Source organism: Leucopleurus acutus, assembly GCF_964270905.1.
Source record: "Leucopleurus acutus genome assembly, chromosome: 6".
In the NCBI taxonomy this organism is placed as follows: domain Eukaryota; kingdom Metazoa; phylum Chordata; class Mammalia; order Artiodactyla; family Delphinidae; genus Leucopleurus; species Leucopleurus acutus.
The window spans coordinates 43,575,495-43,600,009 of record NC_139149.1 but is presented as its reverse complement, the minus strand read 5'-3'; positions in this window follow the sequence as shown (position 1 = coordinate 43,600,009).

Here is a 24,515-nt window from a genome sequence, read left to right as displayed (position 1 = left end):
GCAGTGTAGACAAGCTCTGTGCACCACAGTTCATTCTTAACTCCCAGATTCTACCTCAGGTCGCATAGACGCACCAAGAATATATTTACAAGGAATAGGCTTGCAAAAAATCTATCTTTAACTTAAATGCACTAAATATTGGGTCAGTGTTCTAGGAATTTAAATGGGATGTAAATGTTTTTACTTCACTATAAAATAAATACATGTTATATCATATATATACAGGTGACATTGAGAGGGATTTCCTAGTGATCCAACAAGAAGCAGTAGCTGTATTAATCATCACAGAGAGTTGAGATTTTTTTATTTATCAAAGACTAGAAGTGTCTGTGTTAATATTTAGCACTCTATCACATCCGTGTTTCCATTAATAGCATCAGTCCTATCTCACCAACCAAGCTTAAAATTTTGTATACACTTTTGCTTTATCCTAAACATTATTCACCATAGAAGTCTAGAGTCTAGGTGAAAATTTAGAGATTAAATTTAGCATTGGTTACTCCCACTCTATGGGAATTCTCTAAACTAATGTGAGTTTTGTATTTGCTATTGCTTCTTTAGCTGCTTTACCTCTCTGCCATATATAAAACACTTAAACACCCTTTTTCTTTCCTTTATTTTTTTCTGGGACCATTTACTACTTGTGCTCTTTTTTGGTACCTTAACCACTCTTGTTATGTGGCCCATATTTTATTCTTAAACTTCCAAATTGTGGTGTTATTCTCAGGCCACATCTTTGTTCTTTACCTATTTTCTTTGATGAATTCATCCACTTTTATAGTTTGAACTATAAAGTTTGAACTATAAAGGTGCTATTTCCAACCTCAAATTCTCCCTGGAAACTCAGTTACACGTCATTCAGTGACCAACTGGTTAACTATTGGAACTTCAAAGTCAACATGTGCAATTATAAATAACTTAGCTACATATCGACTCCTCTCTGGATTTCTTTGTTTCATTTAATGGAACTATACTTCTCCACTCAACCAACTTGAAATAGTATTTTTGATCCTCTCTCTACCTGGGAAACATGTCTGTTTACATTTTCAGTTGTGTGCTTTTTGTAGCTGGAATATCTTTTACATCTATTCCTTTTTTACAATTTCTATTACTACCACCCTAGTTCAGTTACCAATAGCTTTTCAACAAGATCCCTCAAATAGCCTCTTCACTAATTCCACCCACTTAGAATCTCTTTTCTTTATTAACATGACACATTATGTCAAGTCAAATATTTCTAAAGAACAATCACCCTGCTGAAAAAAATATTCACCATCAAATCCTGTTCTTCCTGAACCTCAAAGTCCCAGCTTGCTTTTCAACCTGTGTCCAACAACTCATTTACATACACTAAATGTTGCCACCAAACAACACCACACACAGTTCACTATACATTACTTGTGTTTTCCGGCTCCACAGCTTGTACCTTCTTTTCTTTTCTTTGTAATTTCCCACTAGTTATAACATCCTAGGCTGTCAAAATTTTAACAATCTCTGGAGGTCCAGATCAAATACTATTTTCCCAATAATGCACTCTCTTATGTTCCCTTCTAAATTGAAGTAAATCTCTTAATACCCATTGTACTTTGTTTGCAAATTTTTAAGTAGAAATTGCAGGATTTTTCATTATACTTATTTGTCTTCATAATGTTCTTTCTTGCCAAAATGTTAGCTCCTCAAAAAAAAGGTTGTGACTTAGTTATTCATGGCATTTCTCTCATGGCCAATCATGATGCCTTTCATGAAATAGGCACCCTTTATATGTTTTTGTGAGTATGTAAATACCTTAATGTTGTATTCTAATTTAAGAAATGAAAAGACTATTGTGTAATGGTGATAAAGTAACTGAACAAGGTCATACAGCTTGTCACTGGTAGAGCTGAGCCAGAATCCCAACACACAGAAGAAAAAATAGGTACAGAGAATAGATGGCTTCTAGTCCCTATTTCCAGTGCCATATTAGTTAGGATTTTGTTCAGTTATAAGTGAATGAAAATACAACTGCATGATAAGGCAGACAATAGCAATATGCAAATATTTAGCAAGTAAGTATAGAGATACTGATCAAATATTTAAGCCTGTCTTATTGGTACTTTTATGCTTGAAAACAAAATTTGAACAGATATAAATCAAGTATTTTCATTTTTCTGGAAATCTCAATTGCATTGCTGCTGCAGAGAATCACCAATTATCCAGGGACCAATTAGCCTGTTTGTGGATTATTTACACCCTGTGGATTCTTCCTCTTTGTTTTTCTCCTCTTCCCTGCCTTTTGACCACTTCACAGTTGTTAGACAGAAGATATTAAAGAAGCACTGAAAAGAAAAAAAGCAGAAAAAGTAAAATTAAGACTCTGTTACTATACATTAAACAGAATTGTGCAACTATTAGCTGGCTAAATCTTTTGAATGAAATGCCAGACAATTGAGCCAAAGAGTAATTAATTTATTACAAAAAAGCTTCAAATTTATTTTATTTTTATATCTTAATTGGAGTATAATTGCTTTACAGTGTTGTGTTAGTTTCTGTTGTACAACAAAGTGAATCAGCTATAAGTATACATATATCGCCATACGCTCTCCCTCTAGAACCTCCCTCCCATCCTCCCTATCCAACCCCCTAGGTCATCACAAAGCATCATATTTGCAAATGAAGGAACTGACAAAGGATTAATCTCCAAAATTTACAAGCAGCTCATGCAGCTCAATACCAAAAAAAAAAAAAACAAACAACCCAATCCAAAAATGGGTGGAAGACCTAAATAGACATTTCTCCAAAGAAGACATACAGATTGCCAACAAACACATGAAAAGATGCTCAACATCACTAATCATTAGAGAAATGCAAATCAAAACCACAATGAGGTATCACCTCACACCAGTCAGAATGGCCATCATCAAAAAATCTACAAACAATAAATGCTGGAGAGGGTATGGAGAAAAGGGAACCCTCCTGCACTCTTGATGGGAATGTAAATTGATACAGCCACTGTGGAGAACAGTATGGCAGTTCCTTAAAAAACTAAAAATAGAACTACCATATGACCCAGCAATCCCACTACTGGGCATATACCCTGAGAGAACCATAATTCAAAAAGAGTCAGGTACCACAATGTTCATTGCAGCACTATTTACAATAGCGAGGACATGGAAGCAACCTAAGTGTCCATTGACAGATGAATGGATAAAGAAGATGTGGCACATATATACAATGGAATATTACTCAGCCACAAAAAGGAATGAAATTGAGTTATTTGTAATGAGGTGGATGGACCTAGAATCTGTCATACAGAGTGAAGTAAGTCAGAGAGAAAAACAAATACCTTATGCTAACGCACATACATGGAACCTAAAAAACAGTACTGATGAACCTAGTGGCAGGGCAGGAATAAAGATGCAGACAAAATTTTATTTTAAATACTCAATTGTTTCATTTTAAAAGCTCAAGCTAGATGAATATGCTGATTTAGCAATAATAATACAAATCAAATTGGGGGATTATTCAATGTTTTATTTTATGCTATCCTGCATATTCACAGTTTGTTAAGAGCTTGTCAAATGAACTTTACTAAGGTTCACTATGACCTTTTATTGTCAGTCTAGAATATTCCTGTGCAGTTTATTCCCTGACAGTTCCCAATGATGTGCTTCTATTCATAGGGAAGTTCCCAATACAATTGGAAAAATCCATCTTCAACTACTAACATGCACTTTTCTATTTATGTACAATTGGAAGGGGTCCTAAAAATCAATTTGTAGTGTTGCCCATTGGGGAATCAATTCTTCATACTTGAATTTCATTTTGGCAGAGAGGAATTTACCTGAGCACATTTTAAACATTTTTTATGCACATGCTGTGTCCTCTGTCATTTCGGGCCAACTCTATATTGGCAATCTCTGTGGAGTTTTCTCTTTTCCCTGGAGGCCTCTGCTGTGTTTCATGAACACAATGCAGAATATCCCCTCTCAGTTGTCCTGGAACTATTCTTTTGACTCTAAGAATAAAACTCTGTTCCTGACATGTAATGATTTTCTCTATACTTGACTGTGTAGACCCAACTTCTGATAGTTTCTCCTTTTGTAACTCTTCTATCACATGCCTTGTTTTCATGAAATAACCCAAAATCATGAAGTATATGATTATTCAAACTGTTGCTTTATCCCATACTATTTTAAAACTTTAGCTCGTCCATTTACTTTCTTAGTAATTTTTTTAACCTAGTGCCTTTGGACATTTGTGCCCAAATAAAAAAAAGGGGAATCCTTGAGTTAAATTGCAAATGTATTCTAATGTATTCTGTGCACTCGATTGGATCTCAAAATCATCCAAGGAAAGGAAAACATTAGATTTCCATGCTGTATCAGGAAACGAGAGTGTTTCGATCTGTGAACCATGAAATTTTGATAGTAGATATGATTGCACTTTCTTTTGCAGTGTTCTATCAACTGGGTAAAATTGTAATTACTCTCTTTTTCTTATCCTATTAAAAAAAGCATTGACGGAATACTATTACATATTTCCCTTACTCTTAGAAATTTTACCAACCCGATTTTTTAAATTTTTGTTTTTAATCTGTAGAATTCTGTAGAGTGAAATAACAAAAGATCAAATGAAAGCTGTACTCTGATGCCAATCTTCCTACATGTTGGATTTCTTTATTCTTCATTCTTCAGGCTTCAGGTTAACATATACATCACTCCTCTAGAAGTAAAAGTAAAATAATGATTCCTTATATGGATACAGTAGTTCACAGCTTACATTACCAAATTTACTATATCACCTCCAAACTTGCAACAGTCCTGTAGGAAATTTAGTGTGGTTTATTCCCCATTTTATTGATTGAGAAACTGAGGCAGAAAAGAGGTAACTTGTTAGGGAAGCAAAGTTGAGAGGCCTTTTGTACTTGATTCTTACATGTTTCTCTAAGTTAAGCTGCCTTTTGAAAATAAAAACTTTATTTGCCTAGTGTTTTAAAATTTGTATAGGACTTTCATATGTATTCCCCTTTTATTTTGGCAGAGTGTAGAGGAGAGAAACAATTGTTCCTACTACAGAAAAAAATTGTCAATCTTTTTTTTTTCTTTTTTTTTTTTTTTTGCGGTACGCGGGCCTCTCACTGTTGTGGCCTTTCCCGCTGCGGAGCACAGGCTCCGGACGCGCAGGCTTAGCGGCCATGGCTCACGGGCCCAGCCGCTCCATGGCATGTGGGATCTTCCCGGACCGGGGCACGAACCTGTGTCCCCTGCATCGGCAGGTGGCCTCTCAACCACTTGTGCCACCAGGGAAGCCCTGATTATGTCAATCTTTGATTAGAGACTGATCATATGAAATAAGAAAGAACATGGAATAAGGTAAATGTTCTCAGAAGAGAAATATGTTTAAGAGAATGATTGGATATTTTTTCTATAATATTTTAATTTTTCCTTTCAAAGTAATGTTAAAATGTATAAAGAACGAAAAAATCACTGAGAATTTTTGTGCTTCTTGTTTAAAGTGTTGATTTTCGATTGCTACTACATGTAATAAATGCTTTCATGTGTTTGGAAAATATAAAGTGGAAGTATTTTACATTTTCACAGGGTTGTCAATGGATAACTGTTTTTTAAGAGAGAAGGAGAGGTTGAGACACATGTGTGTAAAATTACAAAAAACTTGGAAAATAATAAGAAAGTCTGCTTTTTGCAATATGGTTTTAAAGTGTGCATGAGGAAACATCAGTCAAAAAAAAACATTTCACGCGGGACTTCTTTAAAAATCAAATTTAAAACATATTGCTTTGTTTATTAGATGGAAATCATCTTAATAATATACTCAAAGATAAATGGAAATGTATTTTTCAGGATGAGGTTTAACAGTATGCTGCATCTGACAGAGTGATTATTGACAGTAATGGTAAAGTTCAAAACATCAAGAAGTTAAGATACTCTGCCAAAATACCAAAAATGGTGGAGAGGAAGTGGAAAATTATGTGAAATGTTAGGGATGTTTCATTCTAGTACCTTGACCTCATTATATTATCAGCTAAATATAAAATACATAGACCAGATAAATGTCTCATTAAGTATTTCACAGTTCTTTCTTGGAAATTGGTAGTGGTCTTGAAAATGAAAAAGAGAAGATTTTTTATGTAAAAATATGGTACAAAAAAGTATTTCACTGAAAGTTTTTATTAACTCACCAATGCATGGTGGTGGTTATTGTATTAATTGCTTTTACTTAAAGAAGACAGAGATCTGTGCTACATACAATTTTTAATACAAAATATCTATCCTATTTTAGATTTAGGTATACTTTCAAGTTTTCAGATATGGTCCAAATTAGAAGCTCCCCACCTCCAATTCTGAGAAGGCTCTCCTCAAATAATACCATTTTTTACCTTAATTTGACATTTATTCCTACCTACATATACTCACATATTAATGCATGGAATACAGAAATGGATTTCATATTGATATTTACTTATTTGTATTTTTTATCTAAAAAATTAATGTGAACACAACACAAGAAGGTATGGATAAGAAAAATGGAATTACTTTTCAGGACAAAAATAAACTTTCTTTGACAATTAATTAATACATGTAATATTAATTATTTCATGTAATTAATATATCCAGTTCTTCCTATAAAAAATTGGAAAAATTCCATACAATGAATTATTGCTGTATTTCAAATTCTGGTGAAGTTCCCATTGCTTTGAGATATACTTAAATATGACAAGGTGAATATGATGACACCACTTTTCTTTCAAAGACGTAGTCATGCTGAAAATATCTACCTAGAGGACAAGTCACAAAGCATAGAAAACATCATAAAGTATGCTTGTTAACAATAGAAAAAATGAATGGAGAAGAAAGAGAAGGGTGTCAGATGAGAAGTGCTCATAATACCTGCAATATATAAACACCAGGCTTCAGTTTCCAAGACAAGTGAGTCTCAGATTGACAGATGGCGGATGATTGCTTCTGGTGAAGCGAATGATAGTTAGTTTGCAAGTAAAAGCAGATAAAGGAGCACATGAATAACAGTGAAATCTTTGGTATGTGGGTAAGGCTTAAATTATAAATGGCTTAAATTATAAATGGTTCATGATTGACTGGCCACAAGCAACTTATTAAGAATGCACATATGGTGAAGAAACTGCAGTAGTGCACAAACAGATGAATGCAGCTGATCACAAAAAATTCTATATTAAATGGAAAGGAGTACTTGGAAAACAGTAAGTATGACAGAGACCTAACGATAGAAGAAATCCAAATTAAGAAGGCACCTACGCTTCAAAGAGCAACAAAAAACGTTTGGAATTTGGACATGTTCAACTATGGTTGATCCAAGGACTAAGCTTCTAAATGCAATTGGTAAAATTCAATGATAAAATAATATAAAAGTGCTAAATTAGAGAAGTTAAACAACTACCTCAGGCCTTTGCATGTGATATTAGACCCAAGTACTCTCCACAGAAAACCTGGCTGTCATCCACAATGAGATCAAACTCAAAGAATTAGAGAAATATCACCCATGGAATAAGGAAATGTTCCTTTTCAGAATTACCTGATCAAGTATGTCTCTAAGAGATGTTTCCGAGTTTATTCTATTACCTCTTGAAGGGACTATGCATATAAAATCTTGTACCATCTTAAATACAACCCAGGGAATTGGTTCTTAATCTATTTCTTATTTTTAAACCAATGTGTGTATGTATGTGTTTTATTATTCTTATTATTCTAGAATTGACAAGGCTATAAGAATAATTTGAATGAGTTATGTCATAAAATTTTCACTCTGAAATTACTTCTAGAAGTCATTTGCTTTAAATTCCCTGTCATTCTTCAGATTAAGAAAGTGGCTGTTATCGAAAAGACAAGAAATAACAATTGTTGGAGAAGAGGTGTTGAAAAGGGAACCTTCATACACTGTTGGTGGAACAGTAAATTAGAGCAGCCACCATGGAAAACAGTATGGTGATTACCCAAAAACTTAAGAAAAGAACTACCATATAACCCAGCTGTTCCACTTTTGGGTATTTACCCAAAGAATATGAAAACACTAATTCAAAAAGATACATGTAACCCTTATGTTCATTGCAGCAGTATTTACAATAGCCAAGGTATGGAAACAACCTAAGTGTTCATGGATAGATGAATGGATAAAGAATATGTAAGATAGGTATTTGTGTGTGTGTGTGTGTGTGTGTGTGTGTGTGTGTGTGTATATATATATATATATATATATATAATGGAATATCACTGAGCCATAAAAAAAATTGAAATTCTGCCATTTACAACAATATGGAAGGACCTTGAAGGTATTAGGCTAAGCGAAATAAGTCAAGCATGTAAGAAAGACAAACATAGTATGATTTCATTCATATGTGGAATCTAAAAAAACAAAACAAATGAACAAAATAATAAAACAAAAACAAACTCATAGTTACAGAGACCAGGTTAGCAGTTACCAGAGGGTAAGGGGGGTGGGGGGGGTGGGAGAAATGGGTGAAGCAGGGGACAAATATATGCTGATTGATGGTAACTAGACTTGTGCTGATCACTTTGTAGTATATACTGATGTCAAATTATAAGTGCTGTCCACCTGAAATTTATGTAATAATTTTTTAATTTAAAAAAGTAAGGTTCAAACTGTGTAGCTGAATTCTTCAAGGCACAGCTAATTAATTATCTCCTTAGCTGAGACTAGAAATCAGGAATCTTGATTCCCCAGTGGTATCAAAGATTACTAATAATGACTTGACCAATGACAGTTTTTCAAGGAAAAGGCTTTTTCCCCCTTTCTAGCAGGAATAATGTCATTCTAAGAAAACTAAGATCTTTAAATGTAGGAAAATCACATTCAACTTTGAATAAAAGTTTCATCTCCAGTTTTGTTTTCCCCTTTAACCATTTAATATGGATTATGAATTGGAGGAAACTCTGGTCTTCCTTTAATTTCTAAATTCCACACAAACCACTTTTAAATATCTAAGCTTATCATTTAATTTAAATGCTGACAGACCTTACTGTATATGATTACACATTGGAATAACACTTAGAATGTGTATGACATATTTTAAAATCTAATTTAGTTTACAGATTCTCTCTCATTTTCTCTCTATGCTAGCAAAGCACACATGGATAATTAATTTTAACCTGATTCCTATCAAGAAACAGAGAGGTTAAGTGAATGGCTCCAGGTCACACAGCAAGTCAATAGCAATTTTTTAAATGTCTTATTTAAATACAAAACCATTTAGATAATAGAATCATTATTTAAGGTCATCAATAGTGGTAACACTTGACATGTTGAGATAAGAAAAACATATTCTAATTCTCACAGGACATTTTGTAATGGTAAAAACTGGCACAGTGAAGGCTTCCCTAAACTTAATTTTTGTATCATTTAACCTTGTATATGATAAAAAAGGAGAAATTCAATTCTAGTTAGTGAAAATGTTGAATGCTCAATATTATTATAATTTTTATGGCAACTTGTATATTCATTCAGATAAAATAAGTTCAATTATTTTCCTTTTTAACTTTTATTAAACAATAAAGTCAAAATAGAAAACCATGTTATTAACATTAAAATGGTATTGTTTAGATAGTGTATAATATAAATGAGCAATATTCCAAAATTCTCTTGTCTTGGTGATGAAAAACACAGAAAACGTGTTAAATATTTTTGCTTGTTTTGATTATAAAATCCAACAGCATATGGACCAAAAGAAATTATTTTTTCCTTAACTTTTTTTTTTTGCAGTACACTGGCCTCTCACTGTTGTGGCCTCTCACGTTGCAGAGCACAGGCTCCAGATGCGCAGGCTCAGCAGCCATGGCTCACGGGCCCAGCCGCTCGGCAGCATATGGGATCTTCCTGGACTGGGGCACGAACCCGTGTCCCCTGCATCGGCAGGTGGACTCTCAACCACTGTGCCACCAGGGAAGCCCTTCCTTAATTTTTTAAACCACACCTAGAGTTTATTACAGAAAGAAGAGCTTCAACATTGCACTTGCTTGAAAGATTAAGGATTAGAGTTTAAGAAAGTTTTATTATGAAACATCCTCTATAAGAAAGATATTTTTACCAGTGAAAGTATATATTACATTTTTCTTTTGTGTTGCATAGCAAGCAATATACCTTACAAATATGTACTGTTAACATATTAAACTATGCTATTCTTTATATTTTTCAAATGTTTCTACCATTTTAAAAAACATTCTGAACTATATAAAAATGCATTTCAAAACGAATAATTCCTTGAAAATTCAGACACCTTTTTCTCCTTGTAACTGATTGTGATATTAACTAAATATGTTATTCCAATGATATTAATACAACTTCATTTGTTCCCTGATATTTAAACATTGAATAATTATCATCTTTCCCTCACCTAGAGGGATGACCTTAGCATATATTCCATCAGGATGAGCTTTATACTTTCTAAAATGCTTCATGAAAATTACCTATTTTGGTTATGCCTGGTGATGATGCTTCCTAAGAATTACAATAAAATTAAAAGATGCATTTTCCAAACATGGAAGGGCATATAATCCATGTTTCAGTTCCTGTTGTACCAACGTGGAATATAGGCCCTGAACTTCACAGGAAGAGAAGATCTTTATCAGTAAGAGATCTTCACAGTTTATTGGGAACTACTTGAATACCCATTATTCTCTTACCAACTACATTAGGAAAATAGAAAATTAGAGTTGAATACAGCATAAGTCATTTCTAAAGCAAAATCAACCAACAAAGACACAATTACATTGTATTAGGAGAATTTTACTCAAATAGTTTGTGTGCATGGATAATTAAATATATCCTTAAGCTACAGAATAATGGAGATGGACCAGTTGGCCACTAAGAAAGCCATCAATATAGATAGGAAACAATTCATTTTACCAACATGCAACCAATGTATATAAGAAGCTGTTAATATTCATTGCACAGAGGAATAGAAGGAATTATTATTAAGAAATTATTTTCTATTTAAAATGAAAAGAGAGTCCAGCCTCACCACCCCAGCCTGCCACGTCCTGGCACTTAGCCACTGCACCAGATGCAAGCGCTGTGCTCTGGGAAATGCAATCCTGAGGAAACAGCCTCTACAACATCTCCAGCTTCGGGGAGTCGGTGGCATCCGTGGCGGGAGCGGTTGTATCCGCCTAGGCTCCTCACTTGGGTCCTTCCCATTGCCTCACTGAGAGCCTGTCCCAGCCACAGGGACACCTCTTTCGTCCTCCCTCTGAAGCTCTTGGGACCCACGGATGGCCTCGGCGATCGAGGGACGGACTGCAGACAGTGGCAAGAGGCCTGCAAGATGGCAGAGGAGTAAGATGCAGAGATCACCTTCCTCCCCTCAGATATATCAGAAATAACTCCTACAGAACACTTACTGAATGCTGGCAGAAGACCTCAGACTTCCCAAATGATATATGTATTTTTTTCCTTTTTCTCTTTTTGTGAGTGTGTATGTGTATGCTTCTTGGTGTGATTTTGCCTGTATAGCTTTGCTTTTACCATTTGTCCTAGGGTTTTGTTTGTCCATTTGTTTTATTTTAGTATAGTTTTTAGTGTTTCTTGTCATTGGTGAATTTGTTTTTTGGTTTGGTTGCTCTATTCTTTCTTTCTTTTTTCTTTATTTAATTATTTTTTTAAAATAATTTTTAATGTCTTATTTTAAGAACTTTATTTTATTATATTTTATTTTATTTTATTTCTTTGTTTCTTTCTTTCTCCCTTTCCTTCTGAGCTGTGTGGCTGACAGGGTCTTGGTGCTCTGGCCAGGTGTCAGGCCTGTGCCTCTGAGGTGGAGACCCGAGTTCAGGACATTGGTCCCCAGAGACCTCCTGGCTCCAAATAATATCAAACACTGAAGAATCTCGCAGAGGTCTCCATCTCAATGCTAAGACCCAGCTCCACTCAATGACCAGCAAGCTACCGTGCTGGACACCCTATGCCAAACAACTAGCAAGACAGGAACACAACCCCATACATTAGCAGAAAGGCTGCCTAAAATCATAATAAGGACACAGACATCCCAAAACACACCATTGGACGCTGTCCTGTGGAGCAGAAAAACAAGATCCAGCCTCATCCACCAGAACAAAGGCACCAGTCCCCTCCACCAGGAAGCCTACACAACCCACTGAACAAACCCTATCCACTGGGGGCAGACACCAAAAACAACGGGAGCTATGAACCAGCAGCCTGCGAAAAGGAGACCCCAAACACAGTAAGTTAAGCAAAATGAGAAGCCAGAGAAACACACAGCAGATGAAGGAGTAAGGTAAAAACTCACCAGACCTAACAAATGAAGAGGAAATAGGCAGTCTACCTGAAAAAGAATTCAGAATAATGATAGTAAAGATGATCCAAAATCTTGGAAATAGAATAGAGAAAATACAAGAAATGTTTAACAAAGAACTAGAAGAACTAAAGAGCAAACAAACAATGATGAACAACACAATAAATTAAATTAAAAATTCTCTAGAAGGAATCAAAGGTAGAATAACTGAGTCAGAAAAGCAGATAAGTGACCTGAAAAATAAAATAGTGGAAATAACTACTGCAGAGAAGAATAAAGAAAAAAGAATGAAAAGAATTGAGGACAGTCTCAGAGACCTCTGGAATAACATTAAATGCAACAATGTTCAAATTATAGGGGTCCCAGAAGAAGAAGAGAAAAAGAAAGGGACTGAGAAAATATTTGAAGAGATTGTAGTTGAAAACTTCCCTAATACGGGAAAGGAAAGAGTCAATCAAGTCCAGAAAGCTCAGAGAGTCCCATCAAGACTCACCAAGAAAAAAAGGGAGAAGACTCAAATGAACAGAAGAAATAAAACTGAAAAAGAAGAAGTAACAACTGACACTGCAGAAATACGAAGGATCATGAGAGATTACTACAAGCAGCCATATGCCAAAAAAATGGACAACCTGGAAGAAATGGACAAATTCTTAGAAAAGCACAACCTTCTGAGACTGAACCAGGAAGAAATAGAAAATATAAACAGACCAATCACAAGCACTGAAATGGAAACTGTGATTAAAAGTCTTCCAACAGGGTTTCTCTGGTGGCGCAGTGGTTGAGAGTCCGCCTGTCGATGCAGGGGACACGGGTTCGTGCTCTGGTCCGGGAAGATCCCACATGCGGCGGAGCGGCTGGGCCCGTGAGCCATGGCCGCTGAGCCTGCGCGTCCGGAGCCTGTGCTCTGCATCAGGAGAGGCCAGAGCAATGAGAGGCCCGCGTACCACACACACACACACACAAAAGTCTTCCAACAAACAAAAGCCCAGGACCAGATGGCTTCACAGGTGAATTCTATCAAACATTTATAACACTGAACTAAAATCCGATAATAATATCTGTCATCCAAAGTTTTCTTTGTGTCACAAAAATCATAAGTGCACAGTAAAGACTCAACCAAACAAAAATGTTTGAGATTGCTTAAATGGTTTGTAAAACATATATAAATGTGTTGAAGAAGTCAGTCTGATAGCTGGAATGTAGTATTATTTCCAAGCCCACAGTAAATGCAATGATCTTCATCTTACAAAAGCAAATTAGACTCAATCTAATGAAAAAAAGAAAATGGTTTTCAAATTGAGTCATGTTTAAAAATGGGCAGAAGACCTAAATAGACATTTCTCCAGAGAAGATATACAGATTGCCAACAAACACGTGAAAGGATGCTCAACATCACTAATCATTAGAGAAATGCAAATCAAAACTGCAATGAGGTATCACCTCACACTGGTCAGAATGGCCATCATCAAAAAATCTACAAACAATAAATGCTGGAGAGGGTGTGGAGAAAAGGGAGCCCTCTTGCACTGTTGGTGGGAATGTTAATTGATACAGCCACTATGGAGAACAGTATGGAGGTTCCTTAAAAAACTACAGATAGAACTACCATACGACCCAGCAATCCCACTACTGGGCATATACCCTGAGAAAACCATAATTCCAAAAGAGTCATGTACCACAATATTCATTGCAGCTCTATTTACAATAGCCAGGACTTGGAAGCAACCTAAGTGTCCATTGACAGATGAATGGATAAAGAAGATGTGGCACATATATACAATGGAATATTGCTCAGGCACAAAAAGAAACGAAACTAAGTTATTTGTATTGAGGTGGATGGACCTAGAGTCTGTCATACAGAGTGAAATAAGTCAGAAAGAGAAAAACAAATACTGTATGCGAACACATATATATAGAATCTCAAAAACAAAAAATATTGTTCTGAAGAACCTAGGGGCAGGACAGGAATAAAGATGCAGACGTAGAGAATGGACTTGAGGATACGGGGAGGGGGAAGGGTAAGCTGAGACAAAGTGAGAGAGTGTCATGGACATATATACACTACCAAATGTAAAATAGATAGCTAGTGGGAAGCAGCCGCATAGCACAGGGAGATCAGCTCGGTGCTTTGTGAACACCTAGAGGGGTGGGATAGGGAGGGTGCGAGGGAGACGCAAGAGGGAGGAGATATGGGGATATATGTATATGTATAGCTGATTCACTTTGTTATAAAGCAGAAACTAACACACCATTGTAAAGCAATTATACTCCAATAAAGTTGTTAAAATAGATAAATAAATAAATAAATAAAATGTATATGGAGAAAAAAATAAGGAAATGGGTTTGTTATTTTAAATTTGGTAAATGGATAAAATTCAAAACAGGAAAAAAATGACTCATTATATCACAACCCAAATACATGCACTGTCAACATTTTGTACCATTTACTTCTAGTTTTAAATGTCAGTGTTAAATTTATATAGTAAAATCATAATGAGCATGGAATTGTGTTTCTACTTTTTTTATTAATTGCTTTTAAAAGCAGAAATTCTAAAGTTTTTTCTAATATCTACATATTAGTTTATTTGCTTTATTAGTCTATTTATTATAATTTGCATAATTTTTTCCATTTCACCTGCCATTATTTTGAATCTTGTTTTCCTGTGTAACAAAAAATGATGTAATAAAAATGTATCAGAAAATGATTGCTTTAAGATTCTCAGTATATATTGCTAAACTGATTTTTAAAAATTCTGATCAGTGTTTCTGGAGAAGCAGTACAGCCTGCTGCTTAAAAGCAGAGAATCCAAAGTAGCCTTTATGGACTTTACCACTAACTTTATGGACTTTACCGCTAACTTTCTGCATGACATTGGGAAGATCACTTAACCTCTCTGTGACTCAGTTTCTTCAGGTCTAAAGTTTAGGTAGTGATAGTATGTTCCTCGGAGAAGCGCTGTAGTATTAAACATTAATATATGTAAATGCTTAGAATAGTTCTTGCCCATAGCAATGTGAACCCTGATTATAAGAAATGTATCCAGGTAAATTGTTAGAAACTTGCTGTTCCCAACTATTAATTATGTCATATTATCCAAGGTTACCCCTTTCACAGGTAAGCAAAACTTAGAATAAATATCAACTACAGTTAAACACAGCTTGTAACCCTTTGTGTAGATGTTTAATATAATATACTTGTCAACTATATATAAGTTTTTATTGGGAGAAATTTTTACTCACACACATTTTCAAGTAATTCCTTTCTTGTTGGCAGTGGGTGTAGTTTCTTATTAGTGAATTCATCAGGGGCAAGGTGAATATGCCATTTCAGCGCATGGGTGCAAGGCCTTAGCATCTGCATCCCTGCCCTAGGGATTCAGCTATTTCTGCCTTAGCATTCCATTTGACTTCTGAACTGGCAACTGGTATTTTTATTTGGCATCTACAAGGCACATCTAAATTATTCCTCTAAATTCCACAGGGATTTCCATAAATAAGAGTCCCATATGAAGCCATGTTTTTTAGAAGACCCATTTGCCTGTATATAATCCAGGTCATTGACTATAGTTTAAAAGCTTACAAATATCCAAATATTCCCCTGAGGCATGAGCCTAACTTCTCTTTTCCTGCATTGTAAGTGGGTCTCAGGTCTGCCCACGGCAAGCTTTCCCTTGACTTCCTCCACCAAGGTTTTACCTTCTGCAGGGGATAGTGTCACTGATTTCCAAAAGGCAATGTGTCCCTTCAATTCAGGAACTCCCATCCGTGGACCAAGCAGTCAGCTTTGCCTCGGCGGGGGAAAAGTCAGAAGGTTCAGACTACAAATTGAAAGGGGTGTGGAGGACCTAAGAGACTCAATTGTTGGCTCTGTTGGCAATGAGGCAATAATCTGCTCATATATATGATGCACTAATATTTTTCTGACCTCTCCCGGGGCATAATTATTATTTCTAGCCTTACAATTACCTGATGCACATCTCTGATGGGGGCACTTTTGACCAATGCCCAGTAAGAAGCTAGAATGTTCGTTCAAATGGCAGCATTTGTGTTCAAAACCTAGAGGTCTCTGCGGGGTAGCCTTATTCAATTTCTGCCAAGTGCTCTAGTCTTCATGTATTCTAGTTTTAAACAGGTCTAGAACTACCTGCTCAGTTGAGCCATAAGGGCTGATTGGGACTGCCTATGCTGTCACTCTTAATAAGACTTTTAAAGTTTGGTTTTGCTCAGAGCCCCATTCAGGTTCTGCTATTATTTTCTTAGCTTTGTGAAAAGGATTCCTGGATAAGGAATGCATTTTTATCAAAGTCTGGACACCGCTAATCCCTGAGCTTCTTGCTTAAAACAAGTTCACTGAGAGATGGTAACTGAGTCCTCACACTTTGAAGAATGTCTCTGGTTGCTATCACCACATAATTCTCAGGAATTTCACAAAATGAATTGTCCTTGAATTCTAGGTGGATTTATTTCACAAACACTATTAGTCATATGAGTGACTACAGTTTTTAACTCCCCCTACATTTCCTCCTTTGAAGAGAGCAATTATTATTTTATCAACATAGGGAACTAACTTGCTTTTTATGGTTATCAAGTCCAAGTGCCACCTCACTAGTTTATGGCATTATGGTGGTGAATTCAAATAACCTCGTAGCATAGTGGATTCCATTTCACGAGAATGCAAATTGTGCCTGGATGGGATTCAAAACTGGCATTTTAAATAAATCATTAACCATATCTATATTGACTGACCAATTCTGCTTGAACTGTTGTATTTCCTATACAGTACTTAAAATACTTTGTAGGGGGAATTCCCGCATGCTCCAGTGGTTAAGACTCCATGCTTTCACTGCTGAGTGAGCAGTTTGGATCCTTGGTCAGGGAACTGAGATTCTATAAGACACGAGGTGTGGCCAAAAAAAAAAAATACTATGTAGGCACTATATGGGTATACTTCCATACAACTGAAATGTTCAGAGGAATAAAGTTTTTAAACCTTGACAATCTACCATGAGTCTCCAGGAACTGCCTTAAAAACTGACTGGAAAATACTGATGAAAAGAGAATTAGGGAGAATCAAACTCCAACTTCAGCCATTTCCTTAATTAGAACACAGATCTCATGCTGCCCCCTAAAATTCTGAACTGCCTAATTTCTACTACCTAGAAGGGCATGGATAATTACAAAAGGCCCCATTTAGCAAGGCCAATTAAAACTAGGCAAAGGATAAGCTTAGTTGATAACTCCCATGAAAAGAGTAACAGCAAAAAATGCTCCACACTCCAAAATGTCCAATACTGTTATACCTTCAGGTAAAGGTGACTGGACTAGAGAATAATCTTTTCAATTTGTAACTTTAGTTCCCTTCTTCATGTAATTGATATGCTCTGCCAGTTTAACTTGTACCTTTCAGAGTGCCATCTCTATTCCCTGTAAGGATTACTGTACATACAGCCCCATATCCATCAATCCTAAAATGATTTTACATAGTATTTCCAAGCAACACCATTCAAATTGTTATAAGGCCTAAGATGCTGCCCATGTTTCCCTCCACACCACCCGTGGATGAGGAAAGCAACTCTCATCCCCTCAATCAGTTTTAGATTCAATAGATTTAAGAAAGAGGAAACTGACCCTCCCACCCCGTTCAAGTATTTTCCAGTCTAAATCCTGATTATCTTAGTTAGCTTTTAACTCCTTCAGGTTAGAAAAAAAATAAGACACAATTGGCATGATGTTTTAATAGGTTGGGATTAGGTCAGAGTGGATCTCTCATCTCCTTAGCATTAAAAATATGCTATCAATTTATTCAAAGTCTTGCCAGTGTTCTTTATTTCAACACATTCTTCAAAAGCCAACAGTTGAATAGATTATTGTTACCATCATTAGTCTTTTCATTTCTTCTTTTTGTGCCATGTCTCAGTTGGACCATGTGTATCATTTTCTCATCACACATCCCAAGTCACAGTACTTCCTGAATATTCTCTTAGCCTACTAAGAGCAAGGTACCTAAGTTGCTCAAGATAGATAGTTCTTTTATTACATTCTGTATCATAGTCTGTATCAATGGCATTAAGTTCAGTGCATTACCCTTGATCATGATAAAGCCAAGCTAGGTGGATGGTCAGTACATTCTTATCACTTTAGGAGAATTCCACTTGTGAGTCAGTGCAAGTTGAGGTAATTAACGCTCCAAAGGTTTTTTTCCAAACCATCATCTTCACCCACTGTGGCAACATAATTGCTATACCATGGAGAAACATCTATTCACAAAGGTCTGTGGCCACTTGGCCATTAGTCTATTCTACTTGGCAGTATCTTAAACTGATGAAGTGTCTATTGGCTGTTAATTCTTTTTACTGGTGTCTCTCTTTAAAATGTCTAGTTCTTTCACAGAATATCCTTGGAATTCTATGGTCACCTAAGTTTTGCTTCCAGGTACTTGTATAATTGTTTTAAGTAACCAGTGGTCTTAACTGAGTTATTTTGCAACTGAATATAGCATTTTTTGCTGAGCTGTTTAGTGCACCAAGGATGTAATATATGACCAGAAAGACTTCCCAAAAATGTCTATTTCTTATTTTCTCATTTTTCCAGCATTGTGTATTAGAGATCTAACTTTCACCAGAGATGGTCACATTATCGAGGGAAAATGTTTTTTGTACATTTTCCTTTTGCCTGGAACTCTATTCATTTAGCCCATCCTTCTAAGCTTATTTCTCCTGAATTCTTTGATAAAATTTGCCTTTCATAATCTACCTCAAGTCTTTTTTCCACCAACAATAAGTAGGCATTAAATTATCCTAAAGCATTTCTAATCCCTCTTTTTTCTTGCTAAAAAATGCCTTAGCTATCATTATTTGTAAAAAATAAAGGTAATTCTGTTAACAGCACTAATCTAAGAAACACAGAATGGGATTATCAAATCAGACTCACAACAATCAGAGACAGACAGGCAAGTCCTGCTAAAAGCAAGCCATAGACAAGGACTTTCCTTTATCTTTCTACTAATTAATGCTGTCAAGTGTGGTGATTTGCATGTTCACAAGATTTAACCAAATCATTTCTCCCTGGTCATTCTCCCAGTTCCAACTGGAATGACAAGTCAGAGACAAGTTGCTAACCCTGCCCCCCTCCTTTTTTAATCCAAGAAAAAGTTGATGACAATTTAACATAAATAACTTTTAGTAGGTATGGAGAGAAAATGGTTAATTAAAGAGATACATAAGATGTATAAGAACTTGATTTAATTAACTGAATGTAGCACGTGTGTGCTATGGTCTGAATTTGTCTCCTCAAAAGTTGTATGTTGGAATCCTAATGCCTAATGTGATGGTATTTGGAGGTGGGGCCTTTGGGAGAGAGTAGAGAGTGGAGCCTTCAGGTATGGGATTAGAACACTTGTTAAAGAGGACTGGAGAGCTTGCTTGCCCCTTCCCACATGGGAAGAATTGAGGAGTCAGTGAGAAGTTCCAGTCTGCAACCTGGAAGAAGTCCTTCACCAGACCCTGATCATGCTGGCACCCTGATCTTGGACTTCTAGCCTCTAGAATGGTGAGAAATAAATGTCTGTAGTTTACAAGCCATCCAATCTCTGGTATTTTGTTAGAGCAACCCAAATGGAACAAGAAGATATAGAGAAATATATCCCAGGCTTCTTGATTTTTGTTTGTTGTGATTATTTATTAATTTGTTTGTTTATGAATGAATTGAATTATCTAAATCTAGCTTTTATTTACTTCTGCTGGTTTTTCTGTTTGACTGAAGAAATAATATTAGGTTGATGAAAATAGCCAATTTTTTTACATGACTGAAATAGGCAAAGATAACTCTATATAATTTTTTTCACTAAATGAAATAAAAAACAATTTTTTTGAGTTTTATTGGCACACATTTTTTTTATAGAATAGAGATCCTGCAGCAATTTTAGCAAGTTCTCAGACATCTTCAAAATATTCTTTCTGTTGCATTCTCTCTCTCCTCTCCCTCTGATCCCAAGTACATTTATTCCCTAAATATCTCTCTGGTGCTCTGACTTTTTTTTTCTTTGACTTCAATTTAGATAATTTGTGTTTAATCTGCTGTTAAGCCTTTTCAATAAATATTTTATTTCAGATACTTTAATTTCCAGTGATAGGATTTTAATAATTCTTCCTTAGAGTTAAATTTTATCTTCATAAAGTCACCCCCATTTCTCTATTGTTTATGGCAGATACAATTCTAACCCCACTATTTCTGCTAAGTATCTCTATTTACTAACAAGAGTGACGGTGCTATTTGATTCATTATTTTGTAGTATTTTTTTCTTGAAAATATTTTTTAGTCATCCACAGAGTTTTGCTTTTACTCTAAAGACACAATTTGACACAAATGATTTGTCCTCAAAGCATAACTATCAAGCTTCAAAGTTATGATAGAATTTTAAGAAGACATTAGAACTATTTTACTAGTGTTGATAGTATGAGATATAATCATCTGTCCTTGTGATATTATCTTTGTAATTCTTAAAAAATATGTATAGGTATGCATTTCAAAACTTTCCTGGAGAATCCTTCTAAAGCACCAGAAACACTGTATTCGAATTTTGGTTATACCTGCCCAATAGTAAGAATATTTACAACTTAAAATTCTTTTATGCAATGTTTCCTTTAAAACTTGTTAGTTACCTTTTGGAATTACATTCAGAAATCCATCTAGTCTCACTACCTCCTGAAGGTCAGACATTATCTAAACCATGCAATTAACAATGTTCATTCAATGTAGTTATTCAAGGATGAATTTCCTTTTGTCAGATTTCACACTTCTGATCCAGCATGTAAGGAGTTTAGAAATCACCACTGCGTCTTAACAACAAGGAAAAAGCTGATAAAACTAAAAGAATCAACAACTCTTTTTTTTTTGTATTGGAAGTATAGTTGACTTACAATATTATATTAGCTTCAGGCACACAACATAGTGATTTGATATAGGTTACACACCACACAAAGTTATTATAGTATTACAGACTATATTCCCTGTGCTGTACATTACATCCTGTGACTTATTTGTATTTGTATCTCTTAATCCCCTTCACTTATTTCATCCATTCTACCCACACACCTCCCAGACAACCACTAGTTTTCCTCTGAATCTGTGAGTCGATTTGGATCTCCAGGGGGACCCAGTCATAGGGACTCCCTCATACTTCTATGAGGTTTACCTGCAGGAGTGGTACCATTTTCTTACAGCAAATACTGAGGAAAAATCCCCTCGAGTTTCCAGCAGGAGGGGGGGGAAAGTATTTTGAAATATGCCAGAGTATTCTGTTCTTCTTAACAAGTCCTGCTCTCAGAAGAAACTATTTTACTAAAGCCTAACCTCCAGAGATTTTATCATAACCCAACTCATCTGGGGGAAAGGAAATACCAAACTCTAGCTCTAGACCCCTCTAATAATGCTGATCTGACCTAAAAGAGGTGGAGAGGCAGAGGACAAAAAACAACAACAAAAACTGAGATGCACTGGTGAAGCTCACTGTTCAGGGGCACAGGCTCACCAAAAGGTTGAAACCTAACATAATCATAGGATTATAGAATGCTTCCCTTCCCCCAACACCTTACCACTACATTACCAAAGGCTTATGTATTGCAGTTCCTTTTACCCAGTACATGATGTCTATCTTTCAACAAAAAATTGTAAGGCATATTAAAGGTAAAAAGCACAGTTTGAAAAGACTGAACAAGCATAAGAGCCAAACACAGACATGGCAGGGATGTTGGAATTAGACCAAGAGTTAAAAAAACTTAATATGGCAAGGGTTTTAATGGAAAAAGTAGATAACATATAAGAACAGATGGATAGTATAAACAAACAGATGGACATTTTAAGAAAGACTGGAAAAAATAGAACAGAATATCCAAGAATTGTGGGACAACTACAAAAGGTATAACATATGCATAATGGAAATATCAGAAGGAAAAGAAAGAGAGAAAGGAACAGAAGTAATATTTGAAGCAGTAATGACTGAGAATTTCCCCAGACTTATATCAGACACCAAATCACAGATCCAGGAAGCTCAGAGAATCTGGTTATTACATGTGATGCTGCTATTAATACATCCCACAGTCATGGTATCTTTAATAATGTGGGCTGATGATAGAGATGATACACACTATTGCTAAAACAAAATGGTTACAGTTCTTCTTAAGGCATGAATTTAGAAAATAATTTCTAAACTACACATTTTCCCCCTGCTTTAGGTGACAAAAATGCTGAGTCATCTAACTAATTGTGACAAAACAGTAAGTTTAGGGATGCATTAGTGTGTGATTGTAACCAAGAAAGCTTGTATCTAATCAATTATAGTTTACTCTGAAATAAGTAGGCAGAATTAAAGATGGTCAGATTAGGAGCTAAAATATGTCTGTAAACGAAGAAAGGATTTGGCCTTCTATATTTGAACTAATGGCTTAGGAGAAGAAGATTGTATATTTTGGGGTCTAAATAACATTCACCTCAGGCTCTAAAGTTCTACACATTACATGCAACAATCAAGCAAAAATTATGAAATAAATAAAAGCAAGAAATACACTGTCAAAGACAAAACAATCAACAGAAAAAGATTAGTAAAGGATGTGTATGTTGGAACTATGAGACAGATAATTTAAAATACTATGATTACTCTGTCAAAATCCTCTTGGAACATTTTGGCAGACAATTGGAAACTATACCAAAGTTGAATGGAAATATGAAAGAAAAGATTAAATGGAAATACTGGAAGTAAAGGACACTGTAACAGATTAAGATTGCTTTAGTCAAAGTTATCCACATATTCAACTGAGTTGAGGAAAGAGTCAGTGAACTTGAAGATAGATTGAAAAACATTATCCAAACTGGAATACAAAGGGGAATAAGTATAAATAAATAAATAGGCAATAAACAAATGAAAACAAAAATTAGAACAGAGCATCCAAGATCTGTGGAACAATATCAAATGGATTATGTATAATTTGAGTCTGAGAAGAAGGAAAAAGAAAATGGAGGAGAAAAAATATTTGTAAAGGGAATGGCTGAGGATTTTCAAAAAATAACGAAACATATTAAACCTAATATCTATAAGCTCAGAGAACTCCAAACAGGATAAATACCATAACACACACATAAAACATACAAACTACTGAAAACAAAAATAAAGAAAATTGTGAAGTAAATTAAAGGAAAATAGACACATTGCATGGACAAAAACAAAATAAGATGTGAAACAGAGTTCTCCTCAGATACTATGTAATACAGAAGATAATTAAAAGTCATCTTTAAAGTAGTGAAAGAAAACATAACACAGAATTCAAAACCCAGTAAAGTATCTTTTGAAAAGGAAAAAGATATTTAAGAAATTAAACAAACAAAACTTCAGAGAACTTATTAAGAGAAGATCTGTACTGCAAATAAAATGAAAGTAAGTTCTCCAAGCAGAAAGAATTTGAAAAATAATATTTTTAATAAGTATGTGGAGAATATTGATACCAATATTTATTAAAAAAATTAGATGTATTTCTATTTAGATAAGAAACAAGACAAAGAAGCCTAAAATCACTGCCACAATTTAGTATTGGTGGTCTTTGAAAACACTAGAAGTAAGAAAAGGGAGTAAAAGGTACAGGAATTAGAAGTAAAGAAATAGAAATCTCATTTTTTTTGTAGATCATGTAATTACTATTGTAGGAAACCAAAAGAAACAATAGAAAAACTTACAGAATTAATAAAAATAATTTAATAACTTTCCTCTGTACTAGAAAAACCAATTAGAAAATATGAGAAATAAAATATCATGTTTTTCTAGGAGTATAAATATGTTATGACAAAAAAATTAATTCTATTAAAGGAAATAAGTGAATAAGTAAAGATATTTACCATGCTTATAGAAAGGACAATATACTAAAGATATTATATCTCAAAATAAATTTTTAAAGATATTATATCTCATAAAATCATGGTCAAAATTATATATATTTATATGGATTATGAAGACAAAGATCCACAGTATGGGTACCCATACCCATACCCACAGTATGGGTACACTGGGCAACTCAAGCAGAATAAAGAGCTCAAAAAGAGATCGATGTATATATTTTGGTATTTAATATATGATAAACTTGATACCACAAAGCAATGAGACATGTGTCCCTGGAACAAATAGATACAGTTATTTTGGAATGAAATCTGGTTCTAGTTAATGAAATTAACT